Source organism: Magnolia sinica, chromosome 5 (genome assembly GCF_029962835.1).
Source record: "Magnolia sinica isolate HGM2019 chromosome 5, MsV1, whole genome shotgun sequence".
Lineage (NCBI taxonomy): Eukaryota > Viridiplantae > Streptophyta > Magnoliopsida > Magnoliales > Magnoliaceae > Magnolia > Magnolia sinica.
In genome coordinates this window covers 42570678-42596934 of record NC_080577.1, presented here as the reverse complement: position 1 = coordinate 42596934, position 26257 = coordinate 42570678, and the positions used below count along the sequence as shown (strand labels likewise).

At 34.8% G+C, this 26257-nt stretch overlaps 3 long non-coding RNA genes across 3 annotated transcripts in view; 2 read left to right on the top strand and 1 right to left on the bottom strand.

Annotated features, from left to right (window-relative positions):
• LOC131245975 (uncharacterized) overlaps positions 1-26257 on the bottom strand; it is a 45459-nt gene that overhangs the window by 15309 nt on the left and 3893 nt on the right. The window lies entirely within an intron of this gene.
• LOC131245979 (uncharacterized) overlaps positions 1-26257 on the top strand; it is a 41728-nt gene that overhangs the window by 12808 nt on the left and 2663 nt on the right. The window lies entirely within an intron of this gene.
• LOC131245978 (uncharacterized) lies at positions 812-13463 on the top strand. The gene is made up of 3 exons (XR_009171059.1): positions 812-1443; positions 12738-12935; positions 13324-13463. It is a non-coding gene; the product is annotated as an uncharacterized LOC131245978 (long non-coding RNA).

Genomic DNA, 26257 nt, shown 5'->3' with positions numbered 1-26257 from the left:
AATCTCAACTCCCTAACCTAAACCTAAACCTAAATTTGAAAACTTAAACTTAAACCCGATACCGAACTCGAACCCGATTTCCTAAACTTAAACCTTAACCTATTCTCAATTCCTTAAAGCTATAACTTATAACCTAAACCCAAACCTTAACTTAAACCTAAACCTATAACCTTAACCTAAACCAAAACTTATGACATAAACCTTAACCTATAACCTATAACCCATAACCTAAACTTATAACCTATAACCTAACCTTAACCTTAACCTAAACCTAAAACCTAAACCTTAAGCTATATCCTAAAACCTAAACCTAAACCTAAAACCTAAATGTATTCTCAAATCCCTAAACCTAAACTTACACCTAATCCTAATCTCAACTACCTAACCTAAACCTAAACCTAAACTTGAAAACCCAAACCTAAACCCGATCCCGAACCCAAACCCGATTTCCTAAACCTAAACCTTAACTTATTCTCAATTCCCTAAAGCTATAACCTATAACCTAAACCTAAACTAAACCTATAACCTTAACCTAAATCTAAAACCTAAACCTAAACCAAAACCTATAACCTATAACCTTAACCTAAACCAAAACCTATAACCTAAACCTTAACCTATAACCTAAACTTATAACCTATAACCTACCCTTAACCGTAAACCTATAACCTAAACCTAAACCTATAACCTAACCTTAACCGTAAACTTAAAACCTAAACCTAAACCTATAACCTAAACCTAAACCTATAACCCAAATGTATTCTCAACTCCCTAAACCTAAACCTACATCCTAATCTCAACTCCTTTTTTATTTTTTTGGTGCATTTGGATATACCACCAAATCACAGTTGGAAGTTTTTCCAAACCACTAGCTTTGGTGGTACCCTATCAAATATCTTTGGTAAATGGGAAAATCCAAATGTGGCCTACTCATGTGTTTGAATGCACAAGTCAACTGAATTGCAAGTGTTCCATCTAATCAAGAGGAGATAATGATTCAAACCCCAGATCCTCAATATGAATGTTAAGGAAACTAAAATACGATGTTTTTCACTTTATTAGATGCACGATTGCAATTCGATTTGATAGCACATCCAAACACACCCTAAATGTGCCGATTCCATTCATTTGGTTCAATTTTTTTCAACTGGATATATTTTTATTTCCTTAAATTTTTCTTCTGATTATTAAAATAGATACATTCAAATCCAATGAGCAATCAAAATAGATGTAACTTCAACTGCTAATGGTATAAGTGTTTCTAAGCCCATGTATTGGATTGAAGTGAATGTATGAATGCAACCTATATTTTTATGTGCATTTGCAGAGTTTTTAAGAATGGGTCCCAGACCAAACACTTTCAGTTACATAAAACTGAAGACCGCCACCGAAGACTTCAATCCTGCAAATATGTTGGGTCAGGGTGGATTCAGCCCCGTTTTTAAGGTCAATTTGTTTTTATTCTATGTAAACTACAATGATCATTAGATTTAAATGGTTCGGAGCCTCAGTATGGTGATTGCATGCATGTGGGCCCAGCCGTAGATGAGGGAAGTGAAAAGGCCAAGCTATATGTCCTAGAGAGGGGGGGGGGGGGGGGGGGGGGTGAATAGGACTATGTCAAATTAAACTTTTAACAACGAAAACTAAAGAATATGATAGCCAACAAAATAAATGAAACAAATCATAATACAGAAATGTAAGGCAACCTCAAATTCAAGTCTTGAGAGGCTAATACAAATGTTGTTCTAAGGACAACCTTGCACCATAAAAATCAAGGGTTTATGGCAAGACAACCTTACTAGAACGATAAGTATCAATATCTCAAACTGAAGAGGAAGAATAAAGGGAAATAACAGAAAATAAAGTCTAAACTATTACAACATTCCCACAATGCTTGAAATGTAAATATTACAACATTCACATCCACACATACATTCCACAATTCTGAATGGTAAAATATAGGAAATATTAAACAAACATTCAAACCACAAGACAAAGAATTATAGTGGTTCACCTGTATGTACACCAATTGTTAAACAACAACCACACAACTACTCTACTTCTAATATCCTCACACAGGGGATATCAGCGTTCATTATCAAAATAGATTTCACAGGTTCAACTAAAACCTTCACAATTGTGTCTTTTATATGGGCTTACACAATTCAAAAATCCCACTTTCTGAGTTTTCTGGCTCTCCTCAAATAACTAACACAATGAGATTTTTCTGGCTTAACCTCAAACAAAACCAAAATAATTAAATTTACAATAAATGTAAAATACATGGATTTCTCCTTTTTTTCATAGCCCAGAAGAACCAATCGGAGTAGAAGTTCGAATATGAAGTTCAATATCCAATACTCACTTTGATATGGTTCTAAGTTCTAATTAATTTTAAATTAAACCAGTTGGGCTAGCTATATTTGATTTTGATTCCAAGAAGAAGGAATACAACAATCTCTCTTTTCAATTTAGATTGGAATATAGAAACAAAATCAAATTAAATAAGCTAACAAAAGAGAATATTGAATAAGCACAATGTAGCTTAAAAATAAACGCAAACTTATCTCAGAGTGATGCCTTGATTTTACTTGAATTGAGTTATCAATCTCTGAAATTCGTCGTCTATTTATAGATGTAAAATTCACGCCTACGACTGGTCCTGAGTACTCCATAACTGGTCGTAGATGAAACAAATTTTTGAATTTTCAAGCAGGATTAAAATAGACAGTTACATGACTAGTCGTAGGGTGTCTATGACTGGTCGTAGAAAACCCACGACTGGTCGTAGGACTCAAGGATTCGTTGCTGTAGTTTGAGTCAAAAAGCTAGGACTGGTCAAATGACTAGTCGACACTGTTCACTCGACCGGTCAAACAGAGTCCAGGATTGGTCGTAGATGAATAGAAAATTCCAAACAATTGCAACAAACTTAGGACTAGTCCTAGATTTTCTAGGGTGGTCGAACCAATGCTAGGACTAGTCGAACAAGGGCCAGGACTAGTCTTAGAAAAGACCAAATACTTATAAAGTTATTCAATATGAATTATGTATTCCAAATGACCTACCCTAAGGTCAATCTAAGGTCTATCATACCTGAGACATGAAGTATGAACATTGAAACTTCATTCAATCAGATGAAGGTTGACCTTTGAACCTTATGAAGCTTGAGATCTCTACTTGATGTAGCTTGATCTTGAGATCTTCTACAGCGTGGATTTGTCTTCTTAGAATGTACTTCATTTTTTAACATCATCTTTAGACTTGAACAAGCGCTCTTCTGATTGACGTAGTTCTGAACATTGAAAGCTTACAGAAGAGGATCAATTACATGACGTTGCATTTCTTGAAGTAGATCACCGAACTTGACTTGAAGCATTGATGCAGTGTCTTGAACATATATATAACAACAAACTACATAAGACACATATAGAGGTTTTAGCACCACAAAATTTGACAACCAAAGAAGCATGAGACCATAACACTTACAATCTCCCCCTTTGTCAAATTTGTGACAAAACAGACTCCTAAGAAGAAAAGCACAACTCATATATAAAAGAACTAGTTACGGCCTGATTAAAGAATCATGCACTAGTTGTTAACTTAACGAATCATGCACCAGTTGTTAATAAGCACAAATATTATAGCTTGGTTAACGAATCATGCACCAGTTGTTAACAAGCACACCAGTTGTTAACAAGCACAAATATTACTCCCCCTGAGTAGCACATATAAATCCAAAAGAAATGCTTATGCTACTACTTCCACAAATATCAATCTATATACCCAATAAATTCTCCCCCTTTTTGTCACAATATGACAAAGGAAGAAATAAAAGGATAATTAGCAGGAGAGTAAGTAATGGATGAACTAGTCAAGATATAAGCAAGTTAAAAAGTCCACACACCATAAGCTAGTTCAAACAAAAAAACAGTTACTTAAGGTTCATACACCACCAAAAGTAAAAAGTAATAAAGTTAATACAGACCAATATAATCACTTAATCAGATCCTGAAGAAGGAGCAGGAATAGAAGGATCAAGTTGATGAAGGCCCTTGTTTATACGCCTGAGATACTTGTGCATATATTTAAACCTTAAATCGTGGGCAACATTCATATTTTCTACCTTCTCTTCCAAAGCACGTAAACGCGCATCAAACTCAGATGGCTCATAATCAGGATCATTTCCAGAGTCAGATTCTATCTCATCAAAAATGTCATCCATGTTAATATCATCAGGAGGAAGATCACTAGCATCTTCTTCATTCCCAGCTTCAGCTCCACTTCCACCAACATCCACTTGGCCAGGAGCCAATCCCAATTTCATCTTGTTTATATTAGAATTGTTGAAAATGAGATGATGGATAGGAGCCTCTCCAACAGGCATAGCCACTAGCATATGATTAGCTAAAACAGTCATAAGATATGCAAACGGAATATCACTATGACCTGGATGGAGACGAAACTGAATAATTGAATGACATATCAAGGAAGGCAGACAAACTTTAGTACCAGAAATGACAGAATGCAAGACCCGAACCATAAAAGAAGTTAGTTCAGTTTTGTTACCTGAACGAGGATATAGATTTGAAATAAAAATTCTATGGAGCACCCTGTATCTGAGTAACAAATACTTTGCAGAGAGCGCATTCCCTTTATGCGTCCATTACACATTCATATTACATAGATCTCTAGTTAGCATATGTTTCTCTGATTCAGAGAATTTTTTCAGTTAAAGTATGAATAGGAATACCCTCATCATTAACAGGAATATCCATAAGGCCAGATATCAAATGACGATTCTACATCAAATGGCCCTTCTCTAACATCAATCTTAAATGATAAATTTTCAGTAGAAAAGTCAGAAAGACATGCAAACATGGCATGTGCAATAGATTGGAATGCTGGCCCACCCCAATGTAAGATGTTATCCCATCCTACAGCTTTGAGTAGAGGTAGGTTACCAAACTGAGCAATATGATTAAGATCAACTGGACGTTCGACAATGACATTGCTCATACACAAATTCTGCACATATGAGGGATCATCTTCGGGAGACCAAAGATGTCGTCGAGTTTTCTTTTTCCCTCTGGAGTCCATTTGCAACAAGAAACTCAAGGAAACAAGAAGATACAAAGGATGTAAAGTGTGGTTTTGCTCAATCAGATTTTTCAAAATAAAATCCTAAAATTGCAATGAAAGATCAAATAGATTACTACAAGAGTGAAAATGAAGTAATATAGACTAGAGTCTATAAGAAAAACGCAAATAACGCACTAACCTTGAAGATCTAGGTCGGTGGCTTCGACTGGTCGGGCGTCGGCTCGTTGGAGAGGGAATAGGAAATGAGGAAGATGAGATTTCTTTCCAAATTATAAAAGACCCAACGCGCTCCACGACTGGTCTTGAGCTATCCTCGACCGGTCGTACCATAACCGGTCGAGTACAACCACGACTGGTCATGTATAGGAAAAAACATGTACTTTTTCATAAAATTTTATAATTTAACCACATAAAGTATCAAATATATATATATATATATATATACTATGATAAATACATGCATGAATAATCAATTTTGAATGCACATACCAAGATCAAATTTTAATTGATTAAACTTGCTTTTGTCAAGCGATTTAATGAAAATGTCAGCAAGTTGAGTCTCAGTCGGAATGTATTCTAAAGATATTATTTTTTTCTTCTACTAATTCATGAATATAATGATACCTAATGTCAATGTGCTTGGTACGTGAATGTTGGATTGGATTTTTTAAAATATTTATCGCACTGGAATTATCACAATATAATATCATTGATTCCTGTGCAATTCCATAATCGCTTAACATACATTTCATCCAAACAAGCTGAGTACATGCATTTCTTGCTGCGATGTATTCAGCCTCAACAGTTGAGAGCGAAATAGAACTTTGTTTCTTACTAAACCAAGAAACTAAACAATTTTCAATATAAAAACAACCACCACTGGTTGATTTCCTATCATCGATATTACCAGCCCAATCAACATCAAAGTACCCAGCCAATTGAACACTAGTATCATATGGATACCAGAGACCCAATTTAGCAGTACTTGCAACATATCTCATAATCCGCTTGACTGCAGTTAGATGTGACTCTTTAGGGTTAGACTGATATCTAGCGCAAATACCAACACTTAAAGCAATATCAGGTCTACTAGCAGTTAAATAAAGTAGACTACCAATCATACTTTTATACAGTCTAGGATCCACATCTTTACCTGTAGAGTCCTTTGAGAGTCTTAAAGATGTACTCATAGGAGTATCAAAGTTCTTACCATTTTCAAATCCGAACCTTTTAATCAAGTTCAAGGCATACTTAGTTTGAGAAATAAAAATACCATCAGGTTGTTGTTTTACTTGCAACCCTAGGAAATAGTTTAATTTCTCAACCATGCTCATTTCAAACTTAGATTTCATTAAATCTGCAAACTCAACAGTCATGTTAGTACATGTTGATCTATAAATAATATCATCAATATAAATTTAAACTATTAAGATATCATCATTATGTTTCTTAACAAAGAGCGTCTTATCGACACTACCCATTTTAAAATTACGACCTAGTAAAAACTTAGTCAATTTTTCGTACCATGCCTTGGGAGCTTGTTTTAAACCGTAGAGAGTCTTTTTAAGTTGATACACATGATCAGTGTTCTTAGGGTCTTCAAAACCCATTGGTTGTTCCACATACACTTCTTTAGGTTGATCACCATTTAAGAAGGCACTCTTTACATCCATTTGATAAATTTTAAACTTTCTAAAGTATGCAATAGATATAAAAAGTTTGATTGACTCAAGACAAGCTATTGGGGTAAAGGTTTCATCATAATCAATGCCTTCTATTTGAGTGTACCCTTGTACAACCAGTCTAGCCTTGTTTCGAATAATATTACCAAGTTCATCAGACTTATTTTTGAAAATCCACTTAGTTCCTATAATGTGTTTATCTTTAGGTCTAGGAACTAGATACCAAACATCATTTCTCACAAATTGGTTAAGCTCTTCTTACATCGCAACTATCCAGTTTTCGTCAGAAAGAGCTTCTTTTACGTTAGCCGGTTCTATCTAGGATGTGAAGCACACATAATTACATATGTCTTCTAGTTGTCTACGAGTGTGCACACTAGTGAGAGGGTTTCCAACAATCTGAGTAGTTGGATAATCTTTAACAGACCTCTGTTCAGTATTAGTTTGATTTAATGAAGTATCTGGTTTGTCAATTAAAAGAACTTCATCATTATCTGAACTTGGGGCAGGTGTATTCAAATGATCGTATATGACCACATTTATAGATTCTTGAATCACACCAGTCCTTTTGTTCAGTACGCGATATGCACGACTGTTTAAAGAATATCCTAAAAAGATTCCTTCATCTTTTTTTGTGTCAAATTTTTCTAGATTTTCACGGTCACACAAAATATAGCACTTGCTGCCAAAAACTCGAAACAGTAGGCTTCTTATCAAACCAAAGTTCATAAGCAGTTTTATTATTAGATTTACATGTATAAACTTGGTTAATAATATAGTATGCAGTATTTACGGCTTCAGCCCAAAGATTTCTAGGGAGCTTCATACTATTCAACATTACATTTCCCATTTCTTGAAACACTCTATTTTTTCTCTCCACAATTCTATTTTGTTGTAGTGTTTTGGGAGCAAAGAATTCATGTGATATTCCTTGATCGTTACAGAATTTCTCAAAACTGCTATTCTCAAATTCAGATCCATGATCACTACGGATTTTACTGACTTGAGAACCTTTTTCAGTTTGAATCCGCTTGAGCACTCTTTTTACTTCATCAAGGGTTTCTGATTTATCCCTTAAGAAGGCTACCCATGTGAATCTGGTATAATCATCCACGATCACCAGAATGTATTTTTTGCCACCTCGACTCTCCGACCTGGTTGGTCTTATAAGATCCATATGAAGAAGTTCGAGTGGTCTTGATGTGGCATTGGAGTTCACTTTCTTGTGAGGGCTCCTTATTTGTTTGCCAATCTGGCATTCGCCACATATTTTGTCTACTTTCTGTATTTTAGGTAGACCTCTTATTAGTTCTCTTTTGCTCAATCTATATAGATTACGGTAGTGTACATGTCCAAGGCGTTTATGCCATAATTCCGTTTCATCGGTATGGACCATGTAACACAATTGATTAGATGAGCTACCATCGCATACAATATAGCAGTTTTCAGAAGTCCTGCGACCAGTTAATATTACAGAACCCTTTTTGTTTAAGATTTCACAACCTTGATTTGAAAATTTCACACTATGATTGTTATCGCATATTTGAGATATGCTTAACAGGTTGTGTTTTAGTCCCTCAACATATAAAACATTCTTAAATAAGGGAAGATTATAGAGTTGAACTATGCCTTAGCCAATAATCTTGCAGTTGCTACCATCACCAAATGTGACTGACCCATCAGTCGTATCTTTAAGATCGGTAAATAAAGCCTTGTCGCCTGTCATATGCCTGGAGCATCCACTATCTAGGTACCACTTTGAATGACTTGTAGCTTTGAAAGCAGTGTGGGCAACCAAGCAAGTAACCTTAGGAACCCATTTCATAACAGTTTTGGGTTTAGGAGAATAGTTGGTCTTCTTCTGTCTGTTGTTGTAAGAATGACCTACTGAGTTAGATTTTAAAAGCTCCTTAAGCAAATCAACTATTTTTTCGGCTAAAGGGTTTCGGTTCTGATTTTTATAGTTGATAAAGTTGCTTTTAGGTTTTTGAAAAGTTTTAGCATTTTTAGAAAAACCTTGAATAGTACTTTTTCCTTTTGAGCTAGAGGTTTCTCCTTTCACAAACTTAGGTGGAGTATTCTTTTGTTTAGAAGGTATATTCTTATCGTAGCCCAACCCGGATCTGTCACCACATTTTCTAGATCCGGATGAGAGTTTTTCAAACTTTGAATCTCCTTGGGCATACCTCCATGTATCCTTTAAACTCAAAAGTGAAGAGGTTTTAAGATTAAGTTTGTCATTTTCAGATTTAAGATTTTCAATCAGAAAGGTTTTGAATTCTAAATCGCATTTACTCTTTTTAAAAAAATCTAAAATATGGGATTTTTCTAAAACAAGAGACTCATAATTTTCTTTAAGCTTTGAAAATTTTTCTTTTTGAAGTTTAAGTTTGACAACAATTTTATAACTTTCCTTGTACAGGGCATTGTAAGCATCTTGAAGATCATCTTCATTTTCACAATCACTATTTAGATTTTCTTCATTGTTAAATCACCATTATCTGAAAATGTGAATTTGGCTGGAGTCACAAGATCTTTAACTTCACTGCCTGACTCGGTTTCAGAATCTTCTGATTCAGAAGAGGCTTCAAAAGCAAAGGATTCATCCCAAGTAGCTAACATACCCTTCTTTTTAGGTTTGTCCTTTTTAGGACACTTGTTTGCCAAATGCCCATATTCTTAGCAGTTGTAACACTGACTATCTTTTAATGATTTCCAAGATTTAGATTTAGGTTTAGACCTTTTCTTATCATTTGTTTTTTGAAAATCAACCTTCTTTTTACTTTCGAAAATTTTGTAAAACTTTTTCGCCAAAAGGGTCATATCATCTTTAGAGTTTTCTAAATCAGAATTTTCTTAAAAACTATTTTTAGAAGATTTAAGAGCAATCGATTTTCCTTTTGGAGCTTTAAAAGTTAACTCATAAGTCTGTAAAGAACCAACTAATTCCTCTACCCTCATATTATTCGTATCACGAAGTTCCTGGATCACGGTTACCTTAGAATTGAACCGTTCAAGAAGTGAGCGCAGCATCTTTGCACACACTTTACTTTCTGAGATTTTATCACCAAGACCCCACATAGAGTTCACAATGTCATTTAATCTAGTGTAGAAGTCCATAAAAATTTCATTTTCCGCCATATGAATTTTTTCAAATTTGGTTGTGAGGATTTGGACTTCAGATTTCTTGACGATTGATGTACCCTCGTGTGTCATTTCTAATATATCCCAAGCTTGCTTTGCAAAATCACAAGATATAATTCTTTTGAACTCATCTGGTGATAGTGCGCAAGTGATTACATTTAGTGCTTTTGCATTTGCACTACTCTCACTTTTCTGAAGTGTGGTTCAAGAAAAATAAGTTGTTATTCTCATTGTTTTTGAACCATCAATACCAGTCACTTCAGTGGTAAGAGGGGTCCATTCATTCACTGTGGCTAGCCACACACTTGCATCCATGGATTTAAGAAAAATCCCCATCCTGGCTTTCCAATAGGTATAATTGGTGCCATCAAATGGTGGAGGCCTAGTGACTGAAAGGCTATCAAAATTTGACATTTTATATATAGCTTAGATCGTTAGCTCAGGAAATGAATCCAAGATTAAAGAATTAAAAATGAGCTATTAGGCTCTGATACCACTTGAAAAGGCCAACCTATATGTCCTAGAGGGGTGGGGGTGACTAGGACTATGCCAAATTAAACTTTTAACAACGGAAACTAAAGAATATGATAGCCAACAAAAGAAATGAAATAAATCACAATACAGAAACGTAAAGCAACATCAAATTCAAGTCTTGAGAGGCTGATACAAATGTTGTTCTAAGGACAACCTTGCACCATAAAAACCAAGGGTTTATGGCAAGACAACCTTACTAGAACGATAACTATCAATATCCCAAACTGAAGAGGAATAATAAAGGGAAATAGTAGAAAATAAAGTCTAAACTATTACAACATTCTCACAATGCTTGAAATGTAAATATTACAACATCACATTCACACATACATCTCACAATTCTAAATGATAAAAGATATGAAATATTAAACGAACATTCAAACCACAAGACACAAAGAATTATAGTGATTCGTCTATGTGTACACCAACTGTTAAACAACAGTCACACAGCTACCCACTCCTAATATCCTCACATAAGGGATATCAGCGTTCACTATCAAAATAAGTTTCACAGGTTCAACTAAAACCTTTACAATTCTGTCTTTTATATGGGCTTACACAATTCAAAAACCCCACTTCTGAGTTTTCTGGCTCTCCTCAGATAACCAACACAATGAGATTTTTCTGGCTTAACCTCAAACAAAACCAAAATAATTGAATTTACAATAAATGTAAAATAACTGAATTTCTCCTTTTGTTGTAGCCCGGAAGAACCAATCGGAGTAGAAGTTCGAATGTGAAGTTCGATGTCCAATACTCACTTTGATATGGTTCTAAGTTGTAATTAATTTTAAATTAAACCAGTTGGGCTAGCTATATTTGATTTTGATTCCAAGAAGAAGGAATACAACAATTCCTCTTTTCAATTTAGATTGGAATGTAGAAACAAAATCAAATTAAATAAGCTAACAAAAGAGAATATTGAATAAGCACAATGTAGTTTTAAAATAAACACATAACTTATCTCAGAGTGATGCCTTGATTTTACTTGAATTGAGTTATCAATCTCTGAAATTCATCGTCTATTTATAGATGCAAAAATCACACCTACGACTGGTCCTGAGTACTCCACGACTGGTCATAGATGAAACGGATTTTTGAATTTTCAAGCGGGATTGAAATAGACGGTTACATGACCGGTCGTAGGGTGTCTATGACTGGTCGTAGGACCTCTACGACTAGTCGTAGAAAACCCACGACTGGTCGTAGGACTCAAGGATTCGTTGTTGTAGTTTGAATCGAAAAACTAAGACTGGTCGAATGACTAGTCGATACTGTTCACTCAACCGGTCGAACAGAGTCCAGGAGTGGTTGTAGATGAACAGAAAATTCCAAACAATTGCAACAAACTTAGGACTAGTCCTGGATTTTTTAGGACTGGTCGAACCAATGCTAGGACTAGTCGAACAAGGTCCAGGACTAGTATTAGAACAGACCAAATACTTATAAAGTGATTCAATATGAATTATGTATTTAAAATGACCTACCCTAAGGTCAATATAAGGTCTATCATACCTGAGACATGAAGTATGAACATTGAAACTCCATTCAATCAGATGAAGGTTGACCTTTGAACCTTATGAAGCTTGACATCTCTACTTGATGTAGCTTGATCTTGAGATCTTCTACAGCTTGGATTTGTCTTCTTAGAATGTACTTCATTTTTTAACATCATCTTTAGACTTGAACAAGCGCTCTTCTGATTGATGTAGTTCTGAACATTGAAGCTTATAGAAGAGGATCAAGTACATGACCTTGCATTTCTTGAAGTAGGTCATCGTACTTGACTTGAAGCATTGATGCAGTGTCTTGAACATCCATACAACAACAAACTACATAAGACACATATAGACGTTTTAGCACCACAAAATTTGACAACCAAAGGAGCATGAGACTATAGCACTTACAGGAAGCCCACTCCCTGATGGAACAATTGCAAACCTTTGATAGGTAATCTACGGAAAAAAAAATTGTAACCTATGAAAAGATTGTAAAGGAAAATAAAAAAAACTCCAGCAATTGATCACATTCAATGGAACAAAAGACAATGATCAAATGGTTGGGATCTTCGAATTTGAGAGATATTTAGGTCATCAACCTTCTTTAATACTGCACTTCAGGTCCATGGTTTGTATCACATCCAAATCATTCAATTCCTTAGGTTGAGTATGTGTATGGAAATTGTCATACACTTTTATACTACCACAATTCCCAAATGAAAAATGCTTAAGGAAAACCAATTGATCTGATTTGCACCACATGGCACATTACTAGATGGGCGGATAGTGGCTGTGAAACAACTCTCAGTAACATCTCACCAAGGAAAGAGTCATTTTGTAGCGGAGATTGCTGCTATATCTACTGTCCAACAATGAAACCTTGTGAAGTTGCACGGATGCTGCATCGAGGGAGCACATCGGCTACTTGTTTATGAGTATTTGGAAAACTAGAGCCTCGATCAAGCTCTCTTTGGTACATTACTATCCTCTCCTTTCTTAATGAAGTTATATACTGGATTATGCAATCAGTGATGTTTTTGCATTGTAACCCCATCAATTTTTTCCAAACTTAAATGGACAATTCAGATTGACTGATTAGACCATCCAAGTAAATAGATGCAACTAAGAGCACTATAACTTGAAAGTGCTTTGAGAGCACTAAAGCATTTCTCTGTATGAATTATGGGTTTTCAAGATATTTTTTTAATCCTTACCACTGAAGGAATGGCCTGGACCTCGCACCCATATGCTAGCAGTGGCGCATGAGACAGAGTACAATCTAAAATCCTACTGTAACAGGTAGATGTAGGAGAGCTTGATTGTACTATATTTCAATGCTAATGGCTGTCATTTCCTTGCAGGAGAGAGTAAATTGCATCTGGAATGGCATACCCGCTTTGAGATATGTTTAGGGACAGCAAGAGGTCTCGCTTACCTTCACGAGGAATCCAGGCCTCGCATTGTTCATAGGGATGTCAAAGCTAGTAATATTCTGTTTGACGCAGATCTCAATCCCTCGCATTGTTCATAAGGATGTCAAAGCTAGTAATATCAGATTTTGGTTTAGCTAAGCTCTATGATGACAAGATGACCCACATCAGTACAGGCGTCGCAGGGACAATGTAAGCATTGACGACACTTCCCATTAGCCTTCCTCTCTTAAGGGCACGTTTGGATGCTTGATTGAACTAAATTCAGAAGTCGTTCCATTTCATATTTTTGATGTTGGGGTTGGTTTGTCATTATGAATGCAGTGGACTTTTACATTTTGGTAATTTCCACTTTGATTTGAATTATTGCAATGCAAGTCAATTGAGCATCCAAACACAACCTTTCTTATTACATGACGTTCGTTACGTGATGTAGTTTATGTTTGGATGGATTTATGTACTTTGGGTTTAAATGGATGTGAATGTGAATATGATGAAATATATTACATAACAGGTGTATATTAGGAAGAAAATGATGAAATATATTGTAACAGGTGTATAACAGGAAGCATATGATGAAATATAAATATTAGGAATTTTGTGCTGGAATATTGAAAAAAAAAAAAGGACACTTTTACTTATGAAAATTTTAGTAGGTAAAAGTCTCAAACACGTTTTTTACCTACGAATACTTTCGTAGGTAAAAGTCTCATCCATGTTTTTACCTATGAAGATATTCGTAGGTAAATGTTCTGTAAATATTTTTAGCTATAGAAATATTCGTAGGTACATGTTTTGTAAATATTTTTACCTACGAAAATATTCGTAGGTAGATGTTCTGTAAATATTTTTACCTACGAAACAATTCGTAGGTAAAAGTTTTGTAAATAGTTTTAGCTACGAAAATATTTGCAAGTAAATGTTTTGTAAATATTTTTACCTACGAAAGTATTCGTAGGTAAAAGTGTTGTAAATTGTTGTAGTACCTTTTTAGCTACGAAAATATTCGTAGGTAAAAGTTTTGTAAATATTTTTATCTACAGAAATATTCGTAGGTAAAAGTTTTTGTAAGTATTTCTAGCTACGAAAATATTCGTAGGTAAAAGTTTTGTAAATATTTAGTTTTGTAAGTATTTTTAGCTATAAAATATTCGTACGTAAAAGTCTTATAAATACTTTTAGTTACGACAAATTTTGTAGGTAAAAGTTTTGTAAATAGTTTTAGCTACGAAAATATTCATAGGTATAAGTATTGTAAATACTTTTACCTACGAAAATATTCGTAGGTAAAAAGTGTTCTAAATACTTTTCCCTATAAAAAAAGTCATAGGTAAAAGGTTTTACCAACGAAAAAATTTGTAGGTGTCTTACTTTTACCGATGAAATTTTTTTTCGTTGGTAAAAGATTTTCCCCTCGGTCTTTTAGCGACGAATTTACCAACGAAAATTTTCATTAGTAAAAGTCTTTGCCTACGAAAAAAAGGCTTTTAATGACGAAAATTTTCGTCGGTAAAAGTGGCTTTTCTTGTAGTGCCCTTTAGGCTTGTGTTATGCCTATCTTATTCACCCAAGTAGGGTAGCCCAACTGGGCTCACCACTATAGGCCGAAATGGGCCCAATTTGGCCCTAGGTGTTGGGCCTAAATTTGACCCAAGTGGGACTGGCCTATGCATCATGTCGGGTGGATGGTATACATATTCTATAGGCCAATGGGCTCACCATGACATCTATTGCATTTTGTCTTTAGAGGCTATCTGTGAAAAGGCCTAGCTATATGTCCTAGAGGGGGGGTGAATAGGACTATGCCAAATCTAAAATAATAACAGTGGAATAAAACAATAAGATAGCCAAGAAAAGTAAAGACAATAATTCACAATGCAAAATGTAAAGCAATCACAAAATCTAGTTGTTCTAAGAACAACCTTTCACCATAAAAACCAAGGGTTTATGGTAGGACAACCTTATTAGAACAATTAGAGAAATAAAAGCTAAAACTGTAAAGGAACAGAAACGAAATAGCAAGAATTAAAATCTAAACTATTACAACATTCCCCACAGTGCTTGAAATGTAAATATTACAGCATTCACATCCACACATACATCCCACAATTTTGAATGATAAATGATATAGAAATTAAGCAAACATTTAAACCACAATACACAAAGAATTATATTGGTTCGCCTGTATATTCACCAACTGTTAAACAACAGCCACACAGATTGCTACTCCACTCCTAATATCCTCACACAGGGGATATCAGCGTTCATTATGAAAATAAGTTTCTAAGGTTCACCTAAAACCTTTACAATTGTGTCTTTCAATGGGCTTACACAATTTAAAAACCCCACTTTTGAGTTTTCCTGGCTTTTCTCAGATAACCAATAGATTGAGATTTTTCTGGCTTAATTTCAAACAAAAACCAAAATGAAGAAAATTTACAATATAGTAAAATACCTGGATTTCTCCTTTTGTAGCAGCCCGGAAGAACTAATCAGAGTAGAAATTTAAATGTAGAAGTTCAATGTCCAATACTCACTTTGAAATGGTTCTAGGTTCTAATTAATTTTAAATTAAACCAGTTGGGCTAGCTATATTTGATTTTGATTCCAATAAGAAGGAATATAACAATTCCTCTTTTCAATTCAGATTGGAATATAGAAACAAAATTAAATTAATAAAGCTAACAAAAGAGAATATTAGATATGCACAATGTAGCTTAAAAATGAACATAAACTTATCTCAGAGTGATGCCTTAATTTTACTTGAAATTTGATATGAAATTCTGAAATTCGTGTTCTATTTATAGTTGTAGAAATCATATCTATGACTAGTCCTGAGAACACTACGACTGGTCGTAGACCGAACAGATTTTTGAAATTTTAAGCGCGATCGGATAAAACCGTTTCACGATTGGTCATAGGGTCTCCACAACCGGTCGTGAGCCCTCCACGACTGGTCATGAGCATCTTGCGACTGGTTGTGAGACACCAGATTTAATCGCTGGACTTTGAGTCGAATGTGCACAACTGGTCCTAGAACAAGTCGTCATTGTTCCTACGACCGGTCAAGTAGTCTCCAGGACTGGTCATAGCTCAACCAAAAAATTTCAAAAAATTTCAAAAAATTGCAACAACCTAGGACTGGTCGAGCCAAAGCTAGGACCAGTCGAACAGAGTTCAGGACTAGTCTTAGAATAGTCCAAATACATATAAAGTAATTCAATTTGAATTATGTATACAAAATGACCTACCCTAAGGTCAATCAAAGGTCAATCATGCCTTGAAAGTGAGGTATGAACATTGAGACTTTATTTCTTCATATGATAATTGACCTTTGAGGATTGTGAAGCTTGAGATTTCTCTACTTGATATAACATTGAGCTTGAGATCTTCTAGAGCTTGAATTACACTTCATCTTGCGTTGTACACTAACTTAAGTCTTTGAACAAGATCACTTCTTTCGTTATAGCTTGTACTTGCATTTCTTAAAATGGTTTAAAGTAGTTCTTCGTTCTTGACTTGAAGCAAAGTGCTTAGAGAGGTGATGCAATGTCTTGATCAAATATACCAATGAGCTACACAAGACATAGATTGATGTTTTGGCACCACAAAATTTGACAACCAAAGGAGCATAAAACCATAGCACTTACAATCTCCCCCTTTGTCAAATTTGTGACAAAACACACTCCAAAAAAATAAGAGAAGCACAACATGCTCAATAAAGAATCATGCACCAGTCAATCATGCACCAGACATATATAAGAGAACCAGTTACAGCCTGGTTAAAGAATCATGCACCAGTTGTCATTAACTAGCACAAATTCTTCCTTACTTATTTACTCCCCCTGAGTAGCACACACATATATATCGTAAACATTAATGTTACTACCCTTCAATCCATATCCATTATCCATTCCAATCAATCCAAACTACTTGAAATCTTCTCCCCCTTTTTGTCACAATATGACAAAGGAAGCAAAAAAGAAATGGAAAAGGATAATAAACAGGAGTAAGAAAAGGATTAACTAGTCAAGATTTAAGCAAATTAAAGTCCACAAACCATTAACCAATTCAAATTCCACAAATATAGGTCAATCAACCAAACTGAAGTAAAAAAACAAAGTTCACACACCAACAAAGGTGAAATAGTATTAGAGTTAATACAGACAAAAGGATAAAATAGTTAATCAGATCCAGATGAAGGAGCAGGTATGGTAGGATTAAGTTGATGAAGGCCCTTGTTTAAGCGCCTAAGATACTTGTGCATATATTTAAACCAAAGATCATGGGCCACATTCATATTCTCAACCTTCTCCTCAAGAGCACGAAAACGAGCATCAAAATCAGATGACTCATGGTCAGGATCATTAGTAGAATCAGATTCAAGTTCATCAAAGATATCATCCATATTAATATCATCAGGAAGATCACCAACTTCATCTTCATTCCCTGCTTCAGCTCCTCCAACATCAACATCCACTTGGCCAGGAGCCAATTCCAACTTCATCTTGTTAATATTCGAATTGTTAAAAATAAGATGATGGATAGGAGCCTCTCCAACCGGCATAACAACTAACATGTGATTAACTAACACAGTCATAAGATAGGCAAATGGAATATCACTATGACCCGGATGAAGATGAAACTGAATGACGGAATGACATATCAATGAAGGAAGACAAACTTTAGTACTAGAGATAACAGAATGCAAAACTCGAACCATAAACGAAGTTAGTTCAGTTTTGTTACCTGACCGAGGATACAGATTTGAAATAAAGATTCTATAGAGAACTCTATATCTGGGTAACAAATACTTTAAAGGGAGCGCATTCCCTTTATGAATCCATTGCACATTCATATTACATAGATCTCTAGTGAGCATGCATTTTTCTGATTCTGAGGGTTTTTCAGCTAAAGTATGAATAGGAATACCCTCATCATTGACAGGTATGCCCATAAGACTCGAAATCAGATGGCGATCTACAACAAATGGACCTTCTCTAGCATCCATTTTAAATGTTAAATTCTTAGATGAAAATTCAGAGATACATGCAAACATAGCCTGTGCAATAGATTGGTATGCAGGCCCACCCCAATGTAAGATGTTAGCCCATCCTACAGCTTGGAGAAGAGGAAGAATACCAAAAGGAGCAATGTGGTCAAGATCAATAGGTCGTTCAATAATGACATTGCGCAATCGTAAATCCCGCACATATGAGGGATCATCTTCGGGTGACCGAAGATGGCGCTGAGTAATAAGAGTTGATCGAGAAGAAGATGGACCACAGGATGTTTTCTTTTTCCCTCTAGCATCCATTTACTCAAAGCAACAAGAAATCACAAAGGAAGTAGATATAGGTTTTTTTAGATCAGCAAATGGAGAAGAAAAACTCCAAAATCTCAACAAAGTTTGAAATCAAGTACTCCAATGACAAAAATGAAGAGAATAAAACATGAATCTACAAGATTGACTGAAAAAATGCACTAACCTTAACGAATCAAATAGTGGGGTTCGACTAGTCGTGCCACGACTTGTTGGAGAGAAAAGAAGAAATGAGGAAGATAATGGTTTTCCCCAAATTAAAGAGATCAGCGCGCTCCACGACCGATCTTTGACCGTCCTCGACCGGTCGTATCACGACTAGTCGAGCACATCCTCGATTGGTCGTGTATCAACATAAACATGCAATTTTCTTAAAATTTTGAAATTTAAATTAATAAATTATCAAATATATATACATTATAATACAAATAAGCATGAATATTCAATTTAGATTGCACATACCAAGATCAAATTTTAATTTATTAAACCTACTTTTGTCGAGCGGTTTAGTGAAAATGTTAGCAAGTTGAGTCTTAGTAGGAATGTATTCCAAAGATTTCAGCTTTTCTTCCACTAACTCACGAATCTAATGATACCTAATGTCAATATGCTTAGTGCGTGAATGCTGGATTGAGTTTTTTTGAAATATTTGTAGCATTGGAATTATCACAATATAATATCATTGATTCTTGTGCAATTCCATAATTGCTTAACCTATGATTCATCCAAATAAGTTGAGTACATGCATTTCCTGCCGCGATGTATTCAGCCTTAGCAATTAAGAGCAATATAGAACTTTGTTTCTTGCTAAACCAAGAAACCAAACAATTTTCAATATAGAAACAATCATCACTGATTGATTTCCTGTCATCAATATTACCAGCCCAATCAGTATCTGAGTACCCAACCAATTAAACACTAGTATCATATAGATACCAGAGACCCAATTTAGTAGTACTTGCGACATATCGCATTATCCGCTTAATAGCAGTTAGATGTCTCTTTAGGGTTAGATTGATATCTAGCGTAAATACCAACACTTAAAGCAATATTAGGTCTACTTGCAGTTAAATAAAGTAAACTATCAATCATACTATAATATCATTTAGGATCCACATTTTTACCTGTAGAGTCCTTTGAAAGTCTTAAAGTTGTACTCATAGGAGTATCGAAATTCTTACCGTTCTCAAATCTGAACTTTTTGATTAAGTTCAGAGCATATTTGGTTTGAGAAATAAAAATGCCAACAGATTGTTGTTTCACTTGCAATCCTAGGAAATAATTCAATTCCCCAACTATTCTCCTTTTAAACTTAGATTTCATTGAATCTGAAAACTCAATAGTCATGTTAGAACAGGTAGATCCATAAATAATATCATCAATGTAGATCTGCACTATTAAGATGTGATCATTAAGTTTCTTAACAAAGAGAGTCTTATCTACACTTCCCATTTGAAAATCATGACTTAGTAAAAACTTAGTCAATTTCTCGTACCATGCTCTGGGAGCTTGTTTTAAGCCGTAGAGGGCCTTTTTAAGGCGATAGATATGATCAGTGTTCTTAGGGTCATCAAAACCCATTGGTTGTTCAACATATATTTCTTTATGCAGATCACCATTTAAGAAGGCACTCTTCACATCCATTTGATAAATTTTGAATTTTCTAAAGCAAGCAATGGATATAAATAGTCTGATTGACTCAAGACGAGCTACTGGGGCAAAGGTTTCATCATAATCAATACCCTCAATTTGAGTGTACCCTTGTACAACCAGTCTAGCCTTGTTGCGAATTATATTACCAAGTTCATCAGACTTATTTTTAAAAATTCATAATATGTTTATCTTTAGGTATAGGAATAAGATATTAAACATCATTTCTCACAAATTGGTTAAGCTCTTCTTGCATCGCAACAATCCAGTTTTCGTCAGTAAGAGCTTCTTTTACGTTTGCCGGTTCAATCTGGGATGTAAAACATACGTAATTATATATATCTTCTAGTTGTCTATGAGTGCGTACACCAGTGAGAGGGTTTTCAAGAATCTGAGTGGTTGGATGATCTTTAACAGTCCTCAGTTCAGAGTCAGTTTGATTTGATGAAGTATCTAGTTTGTTGATTAAAAGAACTTCATCATTATCTAAACTTGGGGTAGGTGTATTCAAGTGATTGTCTATGACTACATTAATAGATTCTTGAATAACATCGGTCCTTTTGTTCAGTACTCGATATATGCGACTGTTTAAAGAATATCCTAAAAAGATTCCTTCATCACTTTTAGTGTCAAACTTTCTCAGATTTTCACGGTCACATAAAATATAGTACTTGCTGCCAAAAACTCGAAAGTATTTGACAGTGGGCTTCTTATCGAACCACATTTCATACGCCATTTTATTATTAGATTTACCAATATAAACCCAATTGATTATATAGCAGGCAGTATTTATGGCTTCAGCCCAAAGATTTTTAGATAACTTCATACTATTCAACATTACATTAGTCATTTCTTGAAGCACTCTATTTTTTCTTTCTACAATTCCATTTTGTTGTACAGTTTTAGATGCAGATAATTCATGTAATATCCCCTGATCGCTACAGAACTTCTTAAAACTGCTATTTTCGAATTCTGACCCATGATCACTGCGGATCTTATTAGCATGAGAACCTTTTTCAGTTTGGATCCATTTGAGAATCCTTTTTACTTCATCAAGGGTTTCTGATTTATCCCTTAAGAAAGCTACCCAAGTGAGTCTGGTATAATCATCAACGATCACCAGTATGTATTTTTTGCCACCTCAACTCTCCATCCTGGTTGGTCCTATTAGATCCATATGGAGAAGCTCGAGTGGTTTTGATGTGACATTGGAGTTCACCTTTTTGTGAGCACTCCTAGTTTTTTTGCCAATCTGGCATTAGCCACATTTTTTCTACTTTCTATATTTTAGGTAGATCTCTTATTAGTTCTCTTTTGCTCAATCTATATAGATTACAGTAGTGTACATGTCCAAGGCGTTTATGCCATAATTCAGTCTCATCGGTATGGACTATGTAACACAATTGATTAAATGAGCTAGAATCACTTACGATGAGCAGTTTTCAAACATTCTATGCCCAGTTTATATTACTGAACCATTTTTGTTTAAAATTTCATACCCTGGGTTAGAAAATTTAGCACTATGATTTTTATCACATATTTGAGAAATGCTTAACAAGTTATGTTTTTAACCCTTCAACGTACAAAATATTCTCAAATAAGGGGAGGTTAGAAAGTTGAACCATACCTTGGCCAATAATCATGCAATTGTTGCCATCACCGAATGTGACTGAACCAATAGCTATGTTTTTGAGATCGGTGAATAGACCTTTATCACTAGTCATATACCTTGAACATCAACTGTCTAAGTACCACTTTGAATAGCTTGAAGCTTTGAAAGCCGTGTGAGCAACCAAGCAAGTAACCTTAAGAACTCATTTCATAACTGCTTTGAGTTTAGGAGTATAGTTGGTCTTCTTGTATTTGTAATTATTGTAGGAATGACCCACTGAGTTAGATTTTAAGAGCTCCTTAAGTAAATCAACTATCTTTTCAGCTAAAGGGTTTTGATTCTGATTTTTATAGTTGATATAATTACTTTTAGGTTTGAAAGATTGAAAAGTTTTAAAATTTTTAGAAAACTTTTGATTTGAACTATTTCATTTTGAGTTTGAAGATTCTCCTTTCACAAACTTAGGAAAAGTATTCTTCTATTTAGGAGGAACACTTTTATCGTATCTCAAACTAAATCGGCTGCCACATTTTCTTGATCCAGACAAAAGTTTTTCTAACTTTGGATCACCTTGGGCATATCTCCATGTATCCTTTAAACTCAAAAGTGAAGAGACTTCAAGTTTAAGTTTTTCATTTTCAGATTTTAGGTTTTCAATCAGGGAAGTTTTGAACTCTAAATCACATTTTGATTTTTTAAAACAATTTGAAATGTAGGATTTTTCTAAAACAAGTGATTCAAAATTTTCTTTAAGTTTTAAAAACTTTTCTTTTTGAAGTTTTAGTTTTACGGCAATTTTACAACTTTCCTTGTATAGGGCATTGTAATCATCTTGACGATCTTCTTCATTTTCATAATCACTGTTCAGATTTTCTTCACTTGTTGAATCATCGTTATCTGAAAAAAGTGAATTTGGCTAGAGTCATAAGGGCTTTAACTTCATTGTCCGACTCAGTTTCAGAATCTTCTAATTCAGAAGAGGCTTTAGAATCAGAAGGTTCATCCTAAGTAGCCAACATACTTTTCTTTTTGGGTTTGTCCTTTTTAGGACACTTGTTTCCTAAATGCCCATATTCTTGACAGTTGTAACATTGACTGTCTTTTAATGATTTCCAAGTTTTGGTTTTAGATCTTTTCTTATCATTTGATTTTTGAAAGTCAATCCTCTTTTTACTTTTAAAAATCTTATAAAACTTTTTTGCTAAAAGAGTCAAATCGTCTTCAGAATTTTCTAAATCAGAATTTTCTTGAGAAATATACATTTAGAAGATTTAAGAGCGATAAATTTACCTTTAGGAGCTTTAAAGTTTAACTCATAGGTTTGTAAAGAACCAACTAGTTCTTCTACCCTCATATTGTCCGTATCACGAAGTTCCTAGATCGCGGTTACCTTAGAATTGAATCTTCAGGAAGTGAGTGTAGTATTTTTACACATACTTTACTTTCTGGGATTTTATCGCGAAGACCCCACATAGAGTTTACAATGTCATTTAATCTTGTATAAAAGTCCATAAACATTTCATTTTCTTCCATATGAATTTTCTCAAATTTGGTTGTGAGGAGTTGGACTTTAGATTTCTTGACAATTGAAGTACCCTCGTATGTCATTTCTAAAATATCCCAAGCTTGCTTTACAGTATCACAGGATATAATTCTTTTAAATTCATCTGGTGATAGTGCGCAAGTGATTGCATTTAGTACTTTTGCATTGACCCTACTCTCACTTTTCTGAACTGTGGTCCAAGTGAAATATGGTGAAACTTTTATTGATTTTAAACCATCGATACCAGTTACTTCAATGGTAGGGGGTTCCATTCAATCATTGTGACTTGCCACACGCTCTTATCCATGGATTTAAAGAAAATCTTCATCCTAGATTTTCAATAGGCATAATTAGAGCCATCAAATGGTGGAGGCCTAGTGACTGACAGGCTATCAAAATTTGACATCTTATCAATAGCTTAGATTGATTAACTCAGGAAATAAATCCAAATATAAAGAATTAGAATGAGCTATTAGGCTCTGATACCACTTGAAAAGGCCTGACTATATGTCCTAAAGGGGGGTGAATAGGACTATGCCAAATTTAAAATAATAACAGTGTAATAAAACAATAAGATAGCCAAGAAAAGGAAAGATAATAATTCACAATACAGAATGTAAAGCAATCACAAAATTTAGTTGTTCTAAGGACAACCTTTCACTATAAAAACCAAGGGTTTATGGTAGGACAACCTTACTAGAACAATTAGAGAAATAAAAGTTAAAACTGTAAAGGAACAGAAACGAAATAGCAAGAATTGAAATCTAAACTATTACAACATTCCTCATAGTGCTTGAAATGTAAATATTACAACATTCACATCCACACATACATCCCATAATTTTGAATAATAAATGATATAGATATCAAGCAAACATTCAAACCATAATACACAAAGAATTATAGTGGTTCGCCTGTGTGTTCACCAACTGTTAAACAACAACCACACAGATTGTTACTCCACTCCTAATATCCTCACACAGGGGATATCAGCGTTCACTATGAAAATAGGTTTCACAGGTTCACCTAAAACATTTACAATTGTATCTTTCAATGGGCTTACATAATTCAAAAACCCCACTTCTGAGTTTTTCTAGCTCTCCTCAGATAACAAATAGATTGAGATTTTTCTGGCTTAATTTCAAACAAAAACCAAATGAAGGAAATTTATAATACAGTAAAATACCTGGATTTCTCCTTTTGTAGCAGCCCGGAAGAACCAATCGGAGTAGAAGTTCGAATGTGGAAGTTTAATGTCTAATACTCACTTAGAAATAGTTCTAGGTCCTAATTGATTTTAAATTAAACCAATTGGGCTAGCTATATTTGATTTTGATTCCAAGAAGAAGGAATATAACAATTCCTCTTTTCAATTCAGATTGGAATATAGAAACAAAATTAAATTAATAAAGCTAACAAAAGAGAATATTAGATATGCACAATGTAGCTTAAAAATAAACACAAACTTATCTCAGAGTGATACCTTAATTTTACTTGAAATTTGATATGAAATTCTGAAATTCGTGTTCCATTTATAGTTGTAGAAATTGCATCTATGACTAGTCCTGAGGACACTACGACTGGTCGTAGACCGAACAGATTTTTAAAATTTTAAGCGCGATCGAATAAAACCATTTCACGACTGGTCGTAGGGTGTCCACGACTGGTCGTGAGCATCCTACGACTGGTCGTGAGGCACCAGATTTAGTCACTAGAGTTTAAGTCGAAGGTGCACAACTGGTCCTGGAACGAGTCGTTACTGTTCCTACGACCAGTCGAGCAGTCTCTAGGACTGGTCGTATCTCAACCAAAAAATTCTGAAAAATTGTAACAACCTGGGATTGGTCTAGGAATTTCTTGGACTGGTCGAGCCAGAGCTAGGACTAGTCGAACAGAGTTCAGGACTAGTCTTAGAACAATCCAAATACATGTAAAGTAATTTAATTTGAATTATGTATACAAAATGACCTACCATAAGGTCAATCTAAGATCAATCATACCTTGAAAGTGAGGTATGAACATTGAGACTTCATTTACTCAGATGATAGTTGACCTTTGAAGATTGTGAAGCTTGAGATCTCTCTACTTGAAGTAACATTGAGCTTGAGATCTTTTAGAGCTTGAATTACACTTCATCTTGCGTTGTACACTAACTTGAGTCTTTGAATAAGATCACTTCTTTCGTTGTAGCTTGTACTTGCATTTCTTGAAATGGTTTAAAGTAATTCTTCATTCTTGACTTGAAGCAAAGTGTTTAGAGAGGTGATGCAATGTCTTGATCATATATACCAATGAGCTATACAAAACATAGGTTGATGTTTTGGCACCACAAAATTTGACAACCAAAGGAGCATAAAACCATAGCACTTACAATCTGGAGCACTCTTCAAGGGGACAGATCAAGTTGAAGGACCACCTAGACAGTGTTACAAATAACGATGGCAAAATGATCTCTACTGTTGAACCCCACAGGGCCCATCATGATGTTTTATTTTCCATCTAAGCCGCTCATAAGGTCACAAGGATCTGGACCAGGGAAAATAGTTAATTATCATATTGATCCCAAAACTTCCGTGACCTGAATATACACACACACGTATTAAAAACGTCCAGGGACTGGACGTCCCCTGATGGAAAGTCTGCATGAAGTCCATCCATACCACGTGCGTGGGAGGGATGCATGAATTCAGAGGTGCTTTATGTTACATAATACATTATATTATTATTTTATTTTTTG